The 5,374-nt window shown below is 47.4% G+C and overlaps 1 long non-coding RNA gene across 1 annotated transcript; it reads right to left on the reverse strand.

The window, feature by feature from the left end:
- Window positions 1–666: 666 nt before the first annotated feature.
- On the reverse strand, window positions 667–4,216 carry LOC135442933 (uncharacterized). Its single transcript, XR_010438740.1, has 3 exons — window positions 4,164–4,216; window positions 2,928–3,202; window positions 667–2,433 (listed from the first exon to the last, which is right to left on the reverse strand). It is a non-coding gene; the product is annotated as an uncharacterized LOC135442933 (long non-coding RNA).
- Window positions 4,217–5,374: the final 1,158 nt, after the last annotated feature.

Below are 5,374 nucleotides of genomic sequence, written 5' to 3' on the forward strand. Positions count from 1 at the left end.
ACTAAAAACTATGTGTACAATATTTACAATTACTTTCCAATACATATCACCTGTGTTAGACAGTGAGCTTCTACTCTAAACCAATCTAAAGGTGCCAACATGACAGCAGAGAATGGAAGCCAAGAAGAAGGAGAAAGACTGGACACTCCCAGATCCCTCCATCTTGCCTCCTGAACCCCCATACCAGAAACCCCAAAATCTACTCTTTAATCCCATGATAACTTCACTATTATTCTATTTAAACTGTTGTGGCTTGCTGGTCTTCATGTAAGGTTGGTAATTTGCTCCATGGGTCATAATCAAAACCACAGACATTTTGGGCTCTGTGCCAGGGTCTCTGAGAGCCCTGGCAGGGGTCCTGGCCATCCTGGACAGCCAGAGGGATGTTCTGGGTTCCCACATTGTAATTCTGTTTGCTATCAATCGCTTTGGTCAGGTCCACTGCTTCACTACTGAGGCACTGCTTTTGGCCATACCAGTATATTGCTCCCAAAAATCCCCCATGGGCACAAACTGCAGCAGGGCAGACAGGACAGCACAGTGAAACCCCTTCCCATTAAACCACACAAACACAGCCAAAAAGACACACAGATTTTTCAGACCTAGTGCTTAGTGCTCTCCTCTACCTGGTAAATGCATCCTCCCCTTCCATCTTTTCTCTCCCTCCACAATGTCCCAGACTGACATACTTTGAAAGGCATATCTCATGGGTCCATACCGTCATTACACACCAGAAAATGCCTTTGCAGCTTTCAAATCTTCAACAACAGAATTTTCTTGGCTTTCAAATATAAGATCTCAGGCTTGTAAACTTAAGAATGAGTTTACATCAAAGGAAGCTGTCGGCAAAATTGCACTAACTGGCACAAATCAGGCACATCCAGCAGTTGGTTTTTCTGTTGGCACCAGTTGTTGCTTCCATTTCCTCCACAATGTGCTCTTGGCAAAGTAGACTACTCATTTGTCCCAGGTCCTGAATCCCTTAGGATCATTTCCACAGCCCATGATTGCCTAGCTAGGAATAGCCATGTAAAAATTGCTGCTTCCCACACTGGGGGTCACACCTCTGCCAAAGAGCAGCTGAAGAGCCCACCTATACCTGATACAGGAAAAGGGAAAAGCAGGGGAGCCCTACAGAAGACAAAATGGGATGAGGAGGAGAGAGGCATTCCGTCATCACTGGCATAAAAGGAGCTCATCCTCCAAAATACATCATGCATTTGGAAAAGCCCAGGGGGGATTGGGGCCAGTGGGATCCCAGCATGGACTGGATAGGCAGGAAGATAACCTGAGCAGGGAGACAGATACAAGGCTGCAGGCAGGGTACACCCAGAGGGACCAGCCCCAGAAAACTGGCTGGTAGAAGGAGCTTTTGAGTTGGGTTTTCTAATGCCTGCCAACACTGGGCAATGATTTGCCAGCATCCACTGAGCCCAGGCTCTGTGCAGGAACCAGGAGGACCACCATAAAAATCATGGGCAGCATTATTTCTCAGGGCCCTGTAAACTAGAACCACATCACTTTCTTTTTTTTTTTTTTTCTGAGGAGCCTCCTTGCCCTGATATCTTTAATTAAGAGGGTTGTGTGTTGTTTTTCTTTTACTGTGTGGTAGCTTTTATCTAACAGGTATATGTAAAAAGCATGCCTGGGGAAAATCATATTCATGGGAACAAACTTAGCAAAGCCACTTTAACCCAGCTGCTTTTTTAAGAAGCACCTGAGGGCAAACCCTTGAAGATATTTATGCTCTATGGTGAGTTAGAGGCTTCTGAAAACTCCCACTAATCCCACTTCCCTTTATTCCCCTGGGTACAAGCAGTGGGAATTGCCACTGTCCCTCTGCTCTCAGTCTAGAACATTCATGAGGAGCTACTTTAAAGCAGATGATGGGCTCCACCCTATAAATTGCTGAGCCCCAGCCCCTCACAGCGAGCTGTGAGTGCCCCAGCAGCTCAAGGGGTTTGAATGTGATTGTGAAGCTCATGCAAATCTAAATATCTGCATAAAACATTGATGACGAGCACCTTATGGCTACATCACACAGGCCAAGTACACATCACCAGGCTGGGGGATTTTTGGCCAGAGAAGTTGTCAGGCTGCAGCTGGGTTGTCTACATGATGCAACCAGTGCTGGCAAAGTGTAGCACAGCTGGTACCAGCGTCACAGAACCACAGGGTGGGTAATGCTGGAAGGGACCACTGGAGCTCATCTGGTCCAACCTCCCTGCTCAGTCTGAGTCCCCCAAATGTATTTATTACTCAGAACTGTGTCCAGACAGCTTTTGAATATCTCCAGTGAGGGAGACTCCACAACCTCTCTGGTCGACCTGTTCCAGTGCTTGGTCACCCTCACAGTGAGGTGAGTTCTTCCTCGTATTCAGGTGGAATTTCTTATGTTCCAGTTTCTGTCTCTTGCCTCTTATCCTAGCAAAACTCCAAGAGAAACCAAGATTTTAAGTTACAGCTGGAGATTAGAGAGGTACAGGACATTTTTTGCTGTGCTTTGTCATTCCTTTTGTATAATATCCATCTGCAATGTCATTTCTAGATTAAACTTTAGTTTCTGTTAAAAAAACTATACAAGCTACCTTAAAAATTTGATCCAGCTTCTCATTAAGTCTCTGTGAAAAGGGTTTTCTGAAAGGATCACTCCCTAAGCAGCTCAGGTCCATGCTTTTGTGGAGAAGACCTATCTACATCAGAAGGAGGGGTAGATGTAGCCACAGTGAATAACACAATCCTGTTGCCACTTTCACCAGCCTTAAGCATTCAGAAATTAGGGACAAGCCCCTTTCCTCTCCACAGCACAGATCTTTCCCACACCAGCTGAAAAAAATCCCCACAAGGCTAGCTTGTAAATTCAGGTCTTCAAGAAAAAAGAATTTAAAATAACAAAATCAAAAAAACCAAACATCTGGGCGGTTTACCTCCAGGTGCCTGAGCGTGGGGAGTTTTCCAGCCACAACCCCAAGTGATTTCACCACAAGCCTGGGGGCCAACAGAGCTCCCACTCAAGAAGCAGAGCAGGGCAGGCAGCTGGTCAGCAGCAGCCCCTTGGCAGCCAAAACCCTGGGCTGCAGGGTGCCAAAGGTGAGCAAACCCAGCCCAGTGCAGCTTCTGTGGACTGTGACCCCATTCACAGAAGCTGGCACAGCTGTGTAGGATGCACCAGCATGTTTTTTCCATCTGTAGACAGGAAGCCCTACAGGGAAAGGGAGAGAGAGTGGGGTCCACTGGGCATTTTTTCTCAGTGGAAGTTGTTGGAGTTAAAAATTGTCAAGAACAGGCCAAAAATAGGGAGGGTTAGGCAATGTAAATTCAGGGTGCACCAGGCAGCAGCTCTGGCACAACTCTCTGTATGGCACTGCCATGGTGTGAGGGCCCCACCAGCCCTACTCCCATTGGGTTGTACTACCTGCACTGCACCCAGACAGCACAGACCTCAGGAGAAACAGTCCCAAAAAACTTCCCAAAATGCATAAAGGCCCTTGCTGCCAAGCAGGATGATGAGTGTGCCCCATGCCTGTGCCAGCACTAGGTCAGTGTTCACTGCTGGGGCACAATCCCCATCCACACAAGCCCACCAGGATGCACTGGGAGCTGGGCACAGTACTGGGAGCACTGGGGGAGCAGCAGTGGGGTGCAGGCTGCTCCCTTGAGCTGAGGTACTGCAGGAAGGGAAGGTTTGACCTCACCCTCTTGGTCCCACCACCCCTGCTGTGGGGTGGGAGCATATCCCCTGAGCCAAGCAAACCTGTGGCCCGGTCCCTTACACGTGTGCCTTGCACCCACATCTCTGGTATGAAACAAGCTCTGATTTTTACATCCCTGCTGAAAATTCCAGGCAGGAACAGGAGTGGTTCCTTCCAGACAACTCCTTCAGCTGTTTTCCAGTGTTTCCTTTTTCCTTCACCATGGCACTTTTCCTGCTCTTTCTCTAATTGTGGCACAGTAAGACTGGAGTGAGAGGGGAGGTGCAGAGGTGGGTTTTGTGCTGACAGGGACACTACAGACCCTCTCTAGCTGCCAAGTCATTTGGACACAGGCATGTACCCCGCACTGGCATTCACTCAGTGCACGGCTGCTCCTGCCACACCTGCAGCACCAACAAATGCAGAGAAATCCCCATGCAATGTTGTCATCTCACAGCAAAAGTTTCATACCTTCCTGGTGTTTTCTCATGGGCTTCTCCTCCAGGCACTGACTCCAGTTCCCTTTTCAACCATCCACCCCACTCTTTTTTATAGAACTCTTCTTCTCCTTGGTCACAGCTGTGGCCGGTTAAACTCAGGCCTGTTCCTAATCTTTGGTAATTGTCCCAGCTGCAGCTCCTTAAGGGTGAGATTGTTTTCTACACTATTTTTCTTATATTCTATCCCCCCACAATGCACAGTCTGCTTGTGGGAAGTGAGTAGAGGAGCATGAATGTGATAAAATAAAACCATGGAGAACTCTTTTCCCTCTGTGTTTGTGCTGGGCATTGCACATAGGAACCTCTGGGGACCCCTTTGGGAGCCCTTTGCAGCCCCCATCCCTGGCTGGCAGTTCTGAGCCTGCAGTGTCACCTTTGGGATGATATGCACTTAATTCTTACTGAAACAGACAGAGTAAAAACTATCCTCTAGAGCCCCTTGCATTGCTGACACCAAAGGAAACATCCTGGCAATACAAACAGATTTCACAAGAGGCCCGGAGCAGCTCCTGATGCCATTCCAGCACCATTTCTCTATAGATTGGACAAGGAGTCTGCTGAGGTTTCCAAACTGGGACACCAAAAGACCAGAATGTGCATATTGGCCAGGTTGGGAGTTTTGACATAGAAGACAGAACATAGCTATTATCATCATTGTTGTTGTTGTTGTTTAAAAATTAACCTGTTTCCAGGACTCAGGAGCTTCAGTCTTGCTCTGGACTCCATATGTGATAGGAGAGCTGCCCAGCTCACCCCAGAGCACAAACTAGCAGCTCAAAGTAGCACAGATAAAACCACAGCTGCAAGCTTTTGTTTTCTACCACCAGCCTGGTGAGTCATTGAGGAATGAGCATTGCTGGGCCAAATCTCCTAAAACAGGTGCAGGAGCCCTTCTTGAGATGTACTTCTAGTGGCAAACTAAGAGGCAGTGGCCTAAATCACATATCCAGGTATACAACACTGTAAAGCACCTCCAGCACAATGCTATATGTCAAATGTCAATCCATTGAGAGCTTTCATATCAAAGGGCAAATGCTGATTGAAGAGAAGCAGAGAAGTGCAGCAGAGAAGTAAATAAAAGGAAAGGCCTTAAGAGGCTTACAGCCACCCTGGTATAAAAGAATCATCTTTCAAGCTGATAAAAATATTGTTACATGCTCTGATAAGAATAATCTCTCAGGC

The sequence above is a fragment of the Zonotrichia leucophrys genome, chromosome 1 (genome assembly GCF_028769735.1).
Source record: "Zonotrichia leucophrys gambelii isolate GWCS_2022_RI chromosome 1, RI_Zleu_2.0, whole genome shotgun sequence".
In the NCBI taxonomy this organism is placed as follows: Eukaryota; Metazoa; Chordata; class Aves; order Passeriformes; family Passerellidae; genus Zonotrichia; species Zonotrichia leucophrys.